Genomic DNA, 12,974 nt, shown 5'->3' with positions numbered 1-12,974 from the left:
CTACTGTCCCCAAGCGCCCACACTCCCACTGGCCCTGCCCGGCATCCACCCCTCCCCCACACGGACCCCCTGGGATCTGACACGGGCCTGCGCAACTGGAAAGTCACAGGCTCCATCTTCACACTCCTACACCCACACCCCCAAACCACACTCCTACACCCACAGCCCATCCCACAGTGCATGCAGATGCAGGTCAGCCGCCAGCTTCTCGGAAGATGGGAACATCTGGGTGTGAACCCTGGTTCCCAGCCCCCTCTACACCACACAGTCCCCACGTCCACACCCCGCCCTCTCTCCCCACCGCTACCCAAGGCGTGACTCATTGCACCTACATCCAGAGCCAGCCACACAGGGCAGAGTGGTACCCCTCCCCCGGTCCCAGATCAGCCTCCGAGCCTCCCCATGGTCCACTGCCACCTGACACCACCTGCCACACTGACCAGAGCATCTAGAGAAAGGCCAAAGTCTTCAAGGACAAGGTCCCTCCTGTGTGGGGCAGGGCAAGTCATAGGACCTGAGGTGACATCACAAGACTCGGGACATCAGGAACCTGGGGAGGGCTGAGCCCTGGGCAGAGGGCATAGTTAAATGCCTGGGTCTGAGAGGGCCTGGCACCTCCCCCCAGGGCACAGCTGGCCTGGACGCAGTGACCAGTGACTGGAGGGCAGTGGGGCAGCCCTCAGAGGTATCAGCTGTTGCCGGTGGACACGGGGAGGGAATGGGGGTGTCCCTCTGTCCTCACACCAGGGCTTGCAGTGGCCACAATGCCAAGGAGCCAATCAGAGAGTCTGGAAGAAGACAAGGCCAGCACCCTTTCAGAATGCCTCTGTGTCATGTCTCGATCCCACTGGAACCGAGAGAGAACAACTGAGGTCTCTCAGTGGCTGCAGAATGCTCTAAGCTCTGTGTTTTCGTGACTTGGGCAAAGGAATATGAGGAGAAAGAAATGGGAGAGTAGCAATGGTCCTGCCGCCCCTACCCTCATGACCTGCCACCTCCACCTGAGCCCATACCTGGAGAGGTGACCATTCACATGGACAAGGTGTGGCGAGATCTGAGGTTACAGATCTATCACTGCCGCCACCACCGGCCCAGCCCCTATCCCAGTCCAGAGCCAAGATCTGTTTCTGAAGGCTAACAATCAGCAGTTTGCCTTCCTGGAGGCCCCTTTCAGGGCTGGGGACACACAGACCCATCTGTGCAGCAGGAGACCAGAGAACAAGCCCAAAGTAGCTAGAGTTACAACAGCAGAAACTCAGGGTGGAGTGAGGAGGGACTGTCTGCTTAGCAAAATGACAATTTAATTCAAATAACAAGTCAGGACTGAGTGCTGACTGTATCTGCTGGGGCCACAGAGATGCAGGAAATGTGTTCTCTGCCCCCAAACAGTTGACACAATAATGAAGTCATAACAATAACAGCCAGCTCCAGTGCAGCATTTATGATGTGCTGAGCCCTGTTGTCAGGGTTTTACGAGTCATTTGATCCACACAACCAACCTTCTAAGCTAGATATTATTATCATGCCTATGGCAAAGACATCGGGGCATAGAAGAGTTAAATAACTTGCCCGAGGCTGCACCGCCAGGGACCAGGTTATGAAGGTGCTCCTGCCCTCCTGCCTCCACCTCCTGCTGACAGATGATCACCTGCCCATCTCCATAGTGCCCAAGTCCTCTGTCCTCAAACTTAGGTGAAATTCACCCGTTCGCCAAACACACGCTGAGCACCTGCTCTGTTCCTGGACCTGTGCTGGAAACACAGACATCAATCAGTGAGGCTGCATCCCGGCCCCTAAGGAGCTCTCTGCCCTGCGAGTGACATTATCCAGGTAAACAGATGTCACATGAAGGGAAACAGGTCTAGAGAAGACATAGGCACAAGACACTTTGGAGCCCCAGGGGAAGGAGCCACAGGCAGCTCAAGAACTAGGGCCGTTTGTGAAAATCACCAACTCTTGCACATGGCAAGACTCCATCCACAGACAAAAAGGCAAACTGGAGAACCAGAGAAAATGCTCGCAAATTGAATATCTGATAGGGGATTGATTTCCAGAACACCCAGAGGGCTTCTAAAACTCAATAAGAAAAAGACCAAGCAACTGGATTCAAAATGAACACAGGACTCCAGTAGACATTTTTTCCAAAGAAGATAAATAAAAGGCCAAGCAGCACATGAAAAGCTCCTCAATATAATGGATCATTAGGGAAATGCAAACCAGAAACAATGAGAGTAGGATGGCTACCACCTAAAAACCAGAAAAGGAGAAGGGACGATGATGGACAGAAACTGAAACTCGTGCACAATTGGTGGGGATGTGAAAGGGCGCAGCAACTGTGGGAAACAGGAGGTCGGCTCCTAAAACCTAAACACAGAATTACCCGTGGCACGCGCCTGCCATCCCAGCGGCTCTGGAGGCTGAGGCAGGAGGATCGTGAGTTCAAAGCCAGCCTCAGCAACTTAGTGAGGTCTAAGCAACACAGTGAGACCCTGTCTCTAAATAAAATACAGAAAAGGAGTTAAGTGACCCTGGGTTCAACCCCTGATACCTAAATAAAGAAAGAAATAATTAAAAAAAAAAAGAATTACCACATGAACCAGCAATTCTATTTACATATCTATATCTACATATATCCACATATACATATCTATTCAGAAATATAATATTTTATATATATATATATATATATATATATATATATCCCCAAAACAATTGAAAGCAGGGTCTCAAAGAGGTATTTGTACCTACATTCACTATATCTGAAAAGTAGATAGAATGAAATGTTATTCAGCCTGAGAAAGTAAGGAGATTCTGGGGCTGGGTTGTGGCTCAGAGGTAGAGCACTCGCCTAGCACATGCAAGGCCCTGGGTTCGATCCTTAGCACCACATAAAAATAAATAAAATAAAGGTGTTGTGGTGTTATAGTTATATATATATACACTAAAAAAAGTGTGTTTGTATATATATATATATATATATATATATATATATATATATATACACATATATATACATATATGGATTCTGATACAGGCTACAACTCAGATAAACCTCGAGGACATTTTGCTAAGGGAAATGAGGCCATCACAAAAAGACAATTGCTGGGCAATTCCTTTTATATGAAATAATCAGTCAAAACCGGCTAGAGTCTGGGGGAGGGACAGGAGTCGGTGTTTCGTGGGCGCACAGCTTCAGTTTTGCAAGATGAAGAGTCCTGGAGTCTGATGGTAGTGAGGGTTGCACAACAATATCTGTGCGCTTTATTCCCGTGGAACTGTACCCTTAAAGATGGGTGAGATAGCAAATTTTGTTATGGTATTTTCCCACAATCAAAAGACTTTCAAGAAGAAGGCAAAGCCAGCCTCAGAGGGGAAAGCTCCCCAGGTCAGGGACAGACAGAGGCATGGAGAAGGCGCCCCAGGCAAAAGCTGAACGTGTGTGAGGCACAGCTGGCCTCGGCCACCAAGTCTGGCTTTGGATGTATCACCTCCCTGTTTGAAGGCTTGGCTTCCTCATCTGTCTAGTGAAATCAGTAAAACCTGCTCTGACAAACCCAGTGTATTCAATGCAGGAGGAGCCCTGAGTGTGTGGCATCATGAGACAGGTGGCTACCGTTACAAAGCCACAGCTGGGAACCGGGCAGACGTCTTCAGACTCGAATACCTGAAAAAAGACCAAAGGGCAGAGCCTGAGTGATCAGCTCTGCCAATCCGAAGCAGAAAAGGGCTTGCACACACCTGAGGTCCAGCCTTCCCAGAAGGCACCCCCGGCCCCCAGCAACATTCCTGTGAGGGTCATCTTATCCATCTCTCTGCCTCCTCCAGGTCCACCAAGGCCCTTACCCTGCCTCAGAGAGTCCCCAGGCTGCAGGGGTCCACAGCCTCCAACAGACACAGGGCCCAAGGTAGTAGCCCCCAATTCAGCCGGCTCAAGCTCAGGATCACTAGATTCTCACTGGGAGGAGAAGGAGGGGACATGAGCTGGGTGGGATAAACTTTGAAAGTGTTCTAGAGGAGCAGCTGAGCCAGACAAGTGGGGACACGGCAGGGACAGAACCCATCGCTCAGCAGCCAAAGGCACAGGACTCTGACGGGACACAGAGCAGGGTCAAGTCCCCTCCACCTCTTGCTGTGTCTGATGGAGCCATTACGTAAGTTTTCTGAGCTTTCTTCCTACTCTGGCAAAGGGAGTCTCAGAACCTAACAAAGGGGTTCTTGCGGTCACTATCAGTACTTGTCCCCGGCTCCCCAAGGCTGGGAGGCGGTCAGCAATGAAGGATAGAAGAAAGACTACCAGGTTGAGATGGGGGGCTTCTGGGGCACCTTCTGTGTCTGGAGGATGCACATGTATGTGGGGGACAATGAGGAGGCCCCAAGGCCTGCCCTAGCCCAGGCCTGGCCTCCTCAGCTCCTGAAATTGTCCCCTGCATCTCACATTTGGCTAGGAGAGTCTCCCCTCTAGTGGGAATAGGCTTGGCAAGATTTTCCTTCTCCCTAATTGCTCTCCTGTCAGAGTTGGGGGCAGCACTCTAGACTTTACCCTCCCTCTGGGGCTCACAAGTTCCCTGGGCCATTTGCCATTAAAGACGCACTTTCTTCCTCATGGCCCAAGGCCAGCCAGGGAAGAAGCAGCCCCTGTGAGGATGTATTCAAAGGAATCCTCCAGCCTCCTCTGAGGGCTGGGCCACCCTTTTGTCACCACCTCACACCCATCCACCTACCCTTCTCACACACACTAACATCTGGGTCTCTTAGAAATCATTAACTCTGGGAGAGGTGCTGGCCCTTTAAGTTGTCCTGGGAAGAGATGACAAAATCACCCCCACTGGACTTTGTGCCTGAAGCTGGCGGCAAACAAGGCCTGGGAGCTTGTGAGAGCTGCCCGGGCAGGCCAAGGTAGGAGGCCCTGCCCAGGCAGCACCTCCACAGAGCAGGCTCTTCCCACTTTCCACCTCTGATGGGCTGGCCCTGTGCGGGAAGATCGGCTCTCGGCTGTGCCCAGCGGGGTCCAGGAGCATGCTCCCTGACGGGCATCCTCCCTGCCTGGTTGTTGGACTTTGTTCACATCCCTCCTCTTTCCAACAAGTGTCTCATTCTGGACCACTCTTGCAATGTCCATCTGTATCTATGTGAGGAGGGGGGACCCTGGTACAGACCAGTCCAGCTGTGCCCAGGATCCAGTCAGAGCCCAAGGTGCTCACCCAGCAAAAAAGGTGCTGGCTAGGGGGCCACAGGAATAGCAGATCGGTGGGAGAGAGCACAGGGCAGGAGTCAGGACCCCTGGGTCCATGCAGGGCCTCCAGAGCACCTAGGCCCATCTCTGAGCCCAGCCTATCCACCTGGGGGGTGACAGGCCCCCTCATGGCCAGCTAGCATCTGCAGCCCTCCGGTCGTGGTGATGGAGCAGGGGTACAGCTGCAGGCAATGGTCGCCCTCTCCCCCCTCCCTGTGAGCACATCTGGGGCTAACATCAGGCATCTCTCAGGCTAAGTGAAATGGGCACAAACTCTTAAATACCTCACACCCCAAGGGGGGCTGTGTAAGAGTCTCTGAGGTGCCCCCATCTAGAGTGGGCTTTCTCGGACTGCCCCAATCTTTGGTTTCAGTGTTGACAGTTGCTCTGTTAAGTACCCACCTCCCTGATGGTTGGTGACTTACCTGAGGCCAGAACCTGTATCCTGCCAACCCAGAGCCAGAGTGAGCCCAGGGCCTGGAGTGCCAAAGGCACACAGCAAATGTCTTTTGGGTGAATAAATGAATGAGCATCAGTGGTTTTAAATTATCAGCGCTGCACACAGTAGGAAGCCCCAAATCCGAGGTATCATGGATTAGTCCAGGCAAGGGTAAGCCCAAGTTCTTTCACAAGAAGTAGGCGACCTTCAGAAACCATCTGACCTTCCTCGTTTTGTTTTGGCCCGGATCCCATAGGCTAATTAGTTGGTGAGCATCCATTTATGGAGCTGCTGTGTGCAGGGCATTGGGTAGGGTGTCAGAGGATCACAGGAGAGAACTAGAAGACACAGACTCCCTGCTTTGCTTATGGTGGAATGTACTCATCTGGAATCAATCTGAGACCAATAGCAAGAAAAAATCAGGACAGGATGGACAGATCAAAGGTAGGAATGGGAAGATACAAGGAACAAGGTGCAAGTTATCTCAGGAGGTTCCCAGAGAAGGTATGCTCTGATCTATAGACTCAGGACATGAATCCCATCCACCCATTCATTGAAATAAATATTAAAATCCAGGCCAAGAGAATACAGCAGTAAACAGTTACAACCCTTCCCTTGACTTGCCTACAGCCTCTCTGAGGGCCAGCGTCTAAATTCAGGTGACCATGATATCGGAGATAAGACCTGATAGATATCGTCCACATGCCAGAAGCTGGAGGAATGGAGAATAACTCAGCAGGGCCAATCTTGAAAGAATTCTCCAAAATCTACCCAAGGATCTGCGCTTCTACAGGAGCAGCAGATACAGGTAGCCAGAGAGGAGGCAGGAGGAGCGGGCAGGTATCCGACAGGTAAACAAGGTTAATGGTGACCTGTTGTTTTTCCAGGTTCTTGGTGACCTCACCTTTGACCAACAATTTCCTGGCACTGGCTCACTCTGCCAAGGGGGGGAGAGGGGGAGGAAGAAGAGGGTAAACAGGAGGTAGGGCCAAAGGTGGACCTAGAAGGCAAGGGGCACATTCCAAAAAGTCTCCCCAGGCTGAGGCCTGCAGCAGAGCCCAAAGTCCAATAGGAAACCCACACCTGTGTTCCAGCCATCGAAAATACCATAAATTCTTGATTACCTACCAATTATCCACCAGAAAGGATGCTTTGGGCTGCCTGGAACAGCTTCCCTGTCCCCAATCTGCAGCCCAGCTTGCCGCCCCCCACTCCAGCTACCCAGGTGCCCCCTGTGCAGAGGCCTGGACTGGCTGGAGGGAGCTGAGGAGTTCCACCTGGGCATGACCACCTCCTCCTCTTTTCCAATAGCATTAACAGCTCTTAGGAGATGCTCCCCCACTCCACAGCCCTCAGCCCAGACGGTCCTGAGAACAAGGCCTTGCTAGTTTGCCATCCTGTGGCACTGCAAGAGGAAGCCCTGAAACTCCTCAGCCAGAAGTCAGGTTCCTGGCTCACTCTGCCACCCACAGACTGGGTGACCTTAGGCCAGTCACCAAACCTCAGTTTTACCATCTGTGCAATAGACATGTACAGGAGGAACATGCCCAGAGCTTTTAAAAGGAGATCATGTAGATGGAATAAGTTGGGCCTAATTTTTCTAAATGCTGGGTGTTATTAGAGATCACCCAAGCTTTTAATTTTACTGATGAGGAAACTAAAGTTCAGAAGATTCAGGAACTCTCTCTCCTCACCTACCTCCTGCGCCTCCTGTGACTTATCTTCTTAGCTCAGGCTGGCCTCATGAATATGGGTCCCTGAGCTTTGGGGGACACAGGTCACTTTGAGAATCTGGCGAAACCCAAGGACCTCTCTCCCTCAAACACATTCACCTGCATACCCCAGTGGGGGTCCATGTGTCCCAGATTGGGGAATCTTGTTCTATGTCATTGCAGAAATGGGAGAGGCTATCACAGCCCCAAGGAAGCAGAAAGTGGTCACAAGGAAAGCCTGAATTTCTAAAAGCAAACCTCATTTAGAGTCCCCAAAGCCCAGTCTCAAGCCCCTGAGAAGTAAGTCCATGTGACCCCCCCCAACTCCTCATTTCTCTGTCCTTTCCCCCCACTTATCATCTTTCAATCCATCTAAACCCCTCGCCTACAGCTTTCTCCTGAACTGGCGATTTCCGTTCTGGTCTTCGGAAGTCAAACAGAATCTCGGAGACCATCTGTACAGACCTCTTTATCTCTGCAGATGAGAACTGTAAGCAACCAAAGGTATGCTGACTCGTGGAGGTCTCCCAGATAACCAGGACAGAAGTCAGCCTGCACAAACCAGCTCAGCCCCACGCGAGCATGCTGAGGACCTACTGTGTGATCTGTGCCCGGCTGGCAGGGAAGGGCCACCAAGAACCCATGAGCTATCACTAGATTGGCTGAGCACATCTAAAATCCTTGGAATGAAAGTGCAAACAGGGCCACCGTGCTCCTGATTGTGTAAGAGAGGTTGCAAAATCTCTAGAAGTTCAGCAAAGGCAGAGCCGATCATTCATTCACTCATTCATTCATTCAACAAATATTTATTGAACTTCAAGCACTAAGCAATAAGATAATCACCCAGACAAGCTTCCTGCCCTCCTGAAATCCTGGAGAGGGAGAAAGAGTCTCTAAACAAATGAATGGAATTTAGCTAAAGATAAATAGTACGGGGAAAATAAAAAGGGAGAATTGCAAGCTACTTGGAGATGTCACTCATGTTGGTTGGGGGAATCAAGAGGTGACATTTGAATTGAGTCCTAAAAGGTGAGAAAAGGCATCCATGCAAAGGTGAGGAGGTAGAATGTTCCTGAAGGAGGGAACAGAAAGTGCAAAGTCCCTAAGGCAGACATAAAATTGATTGGTTCAAGGAAGGGAGAGATCCGTGTATGAGGTCTTCTGGGAGGCTAGAGCGAGGGTTGCTGACCAGGCCTCGGGCAGGAGAGAAAGACAGGCTTCACACGGCATGAGGGGAGGGTGAGGCGGACAGGAATCAGGGTGGTGTCAAAGCCTGTCCAGGTCACTGGGAGGAGCAAGAATCATAGAGGCCAGAGGGTCACTGGGGAGCCCCCAAGCCCAGGCCATGAAGTTGAAAGAGGAGAAAGAGCGATGGAAATATTTTCAAAGCAGAATTGTTGATGGCTTTGCATGTGGGAGTTGAGGCAAAAGGAGTGACCCCATATGAATGCCCAGTGCTGGTCTCTGACTGCCAGAGAGGTGGCAGAGCCATTGACAGACTAAGGGAAGCCGCAGGTTCACCTGGGAAGCCAAGGCCTTTGTGTATCCGGGGGAAAGCTCAGTACCCTTTGCTCACAAAACCTGTCCCCTCTGAAGGGACCATAAAACAGTGTGTCTTCTTGACAACAGAAGGAAGAGCCACTTAAAGATTTTGAAGGAGGCCCTGAAGGAGGGTGGGGGAACCCAGCTCTCAAAACATCCCAAGTGTCCAAAATGTGACAATCCCAAGTAAAATCCCCCAACGGCTTTCGTGGGCCATGTGGCAGGGGAGCAGGCCCAGGGTGCCTGTCACCGGGTGGTGGTTCTACGATTCGTGGGGTCCCTCCTGTCCCATCTCTATGTTATGGGGAGAGTGGCCATTGGATGTTGGTGTGGTTCTTTTTTTACGAGTCAAGAGTTCCTTTTTATTGGAGGAAAGTCCCATCTGGAATCATCTACAAAACCACCCTCTCCGCACCACACTCTGTGGGGGTCATGGGCATTGGGCACTGGGCACGGCAGCTGGCACACCCACTGGCACCTGCAATTACAGGGTGACACTGACCATCTTCCCTGTGTCTGTTGGTGTAAACTCCAGGGGAAATGCAGCTGAGGCCTGTCTCCAGGGATTCTGGTTGAGCAAACCCAGACTCCCTCCAGCTCTGGGGCCTACGGATCTCACCAGACTCCAAGACCTAGGCTTTGGGCCTCCACCAGCCTCAATCTCAGCCCCAGCCTCAGCCCTGCCTTTATCCTGCACCTCTCCTGACCACTGCCATATTCTCCCTCTTTTTTCTCCCCATCCTGGCTCCTCTGTTTGGTCCTTTCTTACTTCTGACTGGAAAAGGACTCAACTTTTTCCTCCTCGCTGGCCTGTTCTTGGTGCTGTCTTCCCTGACATCTGCCCCACGTCCCTTCCACCGACACAACAAAGTACCTTCTCTGAGCCAAACAAGTGCTGGGGGCACACCTGTGAGCGAGACACACGTGATCCCAGGTCTCAGGGACCTGTCACTGCAGCTGGGGATTCAGCTCATAAACGGGGAGTGGACGGGTGAGTGGAGAGCCGGCAGGCGGTGGAGGCAGAGACAGAAAAGACCGTCCAACAGCAGCGACAGGTGCCATTTCACTGCTCGGCTTCCAGAGTACCCACCGCCAGGGGCTGTCCCAGGGACACATCAGTAAGCAGCAAGGACACCAACACGGTTCAACTTGCCGTCCAGACGAGACACCCACAGAGGACAAATCAGTCCATTTTGAAAAGTGACAATAGGAGAAGGTGATGTGTTCAGAAGAAAAAGATAAAATGGTATAAAGTAAAAGGGATGGAAGTTGGGGCAAGAATACTATCACCATAAAAAGGATGCTCAGGGCAGGCTGCACCTAGGCGATGTGTAAGCAAAGACTTGAAGAAGATGAGAGAGTGAGTCCTGCAGATATCTGGAGACAGAACATTCCAGGCCAAAGGGAAAGGTTGTAGAAAGACCCTGGGGCAGGAGCAGGCAGGCTAGGTTGGAGTCAGAACATTCCAGGTGGAGGGGAGAGGCTGTGCAAAGACCCTGGGGCAGGAGCATGCAGGCTGTGTTGGAATCAGAGAATCACAGATCCAAGTGAAAGGTATGCAGAGATTCTGGGGCAGGCGCCTGCCGACTGTGTTTAAAGAAAACACTTGTTTTTTTTTTTTTTCCTGGAAAGAGATCATGTCGGACCTTGAAAGCCATTGGAAGAACTTTGGCTTTGAAGCTGGGCACAGCGGAACATGCCTGTAATCCCGGCAGCTTGGGAGGCTGAGGCAGGAGGATCTTGAACCTTAGTAACTTAGGGAGGCCCTAAGCAACTCAGCAAGACCCTGCCTCTAAATAAAACATAAAAAGGGCTGGGGATGTGGCTCAGTAGTAAAGCACCCTGGTTTCAATCCCTGGTACCCCCCACAAAATAATTTTGCCGGCCATTGAACCCCACCTCCCAGTCTCTATCCCTCGCCCCCTCATCCTTCCTCCCTCCCCATCTCCCTCCTTTCCCTTCCCTCTCCTTCAGCCTCAGTTCACATAACGCCCTGCAGGGACACGCGCCGCGGGCTCCTCACCCCTGTGGTCAGGAGAGCCGCAGATTACAGTGTCTGGGTTGCTGTTGCTCTATAATCACCCCCGCGGTTCAGGTGCACCAGGACCCCGGGGCACGCCCCTGCTGGGCCAGGACTTTCTATCCTCAGCCAACCCCCATCCAACCCCCAACTCAGAGAGAGGTTGGAGAGGACAGAGAGAAGGGACTTCTGGGCCTTTAACTTTGCCCAGCCCTCAAGCCCAATGAGGACAGGGCTAGAGGGGACCCATGGGGCAGAGGACAGACCCGAGGGAACGGTGCCTTCCAGCTCACAGGGTAAGATTTGAACCCAGGATGCTGTCCACACCTCCACACCACTGACTGCTTCATCTTCTGGTCCAGGACCTGAGGATCAAGCAGCAGGTCAGTGGTCCCTACCTCAGGGCAAAAAGAGAAAGAGTTGTCTATGGACGGACGCTGAGTTACAGCATGGGGGCAGAGGCGGTTTGCTGCTGAATGCCGGCTTCCCAAGGGCCAGGGGAAACACCCCAGTTGAGGGTGACCCCAGTCCTGCATCTCTGGGGCAGTAGGGATGGGTCAGGGCTGCTCTGCGACAGCCCCGCTCAGGAACCACTCAACAGGCAACAGATGGCAGGCTGTGGAGGTCAAGCAAGCCACAGGCCCTCTTGCCAGCCCCACCCCAGGCTCTGAGCCTGCAAATGGGACCCCTCTTGTCCTCTAGGAAAGAAAGCTCCAGTGTCAGCCTCCTGGGTCACCACCTATCAGGACAGATCCGGCTCCCTTTGGCTGTCACATGTCACGCGTGGCTGTGGCCTCCAGCACCTGAGTCATCTGTGATTCATCGCCCTCTGCCCTCGGACCAAGAGGGCTGGGCCAGGTGGATGGGATAAGGCCAGTCTGATGTCCCTAGTACAGGTCTGTCCCTCCCCACTCCACCCTACACTGGGACATAGAAATAGCCAGCTCCTTCACCAGGGACACCCAGGTGAACACAGCTGCTCCTAGAGGGCCCCCCACCCCATGTGCACACACACACACTCCCTTGTGGTGTCTCCCACTCGCACGTGTGCTGGGGGACCCCACATTCCCCAGAGCACCAGACTGGGATTTAGGCTCATGCTGTGAATTGTGGGAGTTCACACAAGACCACCACCCCATCCCTCTCTGGGCCTCCTATGACCTGGGGCTCAATGGTCTCCACAATTCCTTCCAGCCCTTAATCTGAAGAGAGCTTTCCATAAAGGGTTTAAACACCAGGGAGAGAGACCTAGGAGCCTATGGCAGAATGGTGGCCCGGGAAGGAGGGGCTCTCCCGAACCCCCAGACGACACCGCACCTCTGAACACAGGTAGCACAGCAGGGAGAGACGGCAACACCTACAAGAGTACCCCCCACCCCCACCCCTGCCAAACCTGAGCCACCACCTCAGAAGGATGGAGGAGAAATCCTACGGGGCTCCCCCTCAGGCCGGGGCTCCTGAGGACGGGGCCATGGATCCTCAGACTTTCACAGGTCAAGAATTTTTGTCCCACTTTTTTTTCCCTAAATCTTCCTGTCTTGAATGAGCATCGTGGTCACCCCCACCCCCAAGGCCAGTTCCCCTTTCAACCTGTTTTATCCATGCACAGATGCACAGAGGGCAGCTGCTGGTGAAAGCAGTAACTGTGTCCTTCCTGCCTCGGGTCCCTTTCGTCCTCAGACCTCCTGTGGAAATGTGGGTCACACCTGGATCTGATTCCCCAGAGGAAAGACAGGACAGAGGGGTTTTGAAAGCTGGATATTTGGAAGGAATCACAGAGGCGATGGTGATGAGCCCCTGGCTCTCGCTCCGTCTGAATCGACTCACCCAGATCCCTGGTAAGTACTGCCTCTCTGGCCCCAGGAAGGGGTTAAGGTGCCTAGGTCCTCCTAGGTTGGAGGGAAGTTGGGAAAGCTCTGGAGGGAGTATGTTTCTCCACTTGGCCTGAGCTTTGGTTTCCCAATCCATTATGATTACCGTGGGACAGAGCCAGGCCAAGCCTCAACTATGTGACCAACAGACAGTAGG

At 52.5% G+C, this 12,974-nt stretch overlaps 2 long non-coding RNA genes across 2 annotated transcripts; one reads left to right on the top strand and one right to left on the bottom strand.

Moving 5' to 3' along the window:
* Positions 1 to 3,229: 3,229 nt before the first annotated feature.
* LOC107143956 lies at positions 3,230 to 5,985 on the bottom strand. The gene is made up of 2 exons (XR_001503743.2): positions 3,739 to 5,985; positions 3,230 to 3,689 (listed from the first exon to the last, which is right to left on the bottom strand). It is a non-coding gene; the product is annotated as an uncharacterized LOC107143956 (long non-coding RNA).
* Positions 5,986 to 5,992: 7 nt separating this feature from the next.
* LOC125617460 lies at positions 5,993 to 8,346 on the top strand. Its single transcript, XR_007348483.1, has 2 exons — positions 5,993 to 6,116; positions 7,776 to 8,346. It is a non-coding gene; the product is annotated as an uncharacterized LOC125617460 (long non-coding RNA).
* Positions 8,347 to 12,974: the final 4,628 nt, after the last annotated feature.

This window comes from Marmota marmota, unplaced genomic scaffold (assembly GCF_001458135.2).
Source record: "Marmota marmota marmota unplaced genomic scaffold, marMar, whole genome shotgun sequence".
Classification (NCBI taxonomy): domain Eukaryota; kingdom Metazoa; phylum Chordata; class Mammalia; order Rodentia; family Sciuridae; genus Marmota; species Marmota marmota.
Note: the sequence above shows the minus strand (reverse complement) of the source record. Positions and strands in the feature narration are given on the sequence as shown.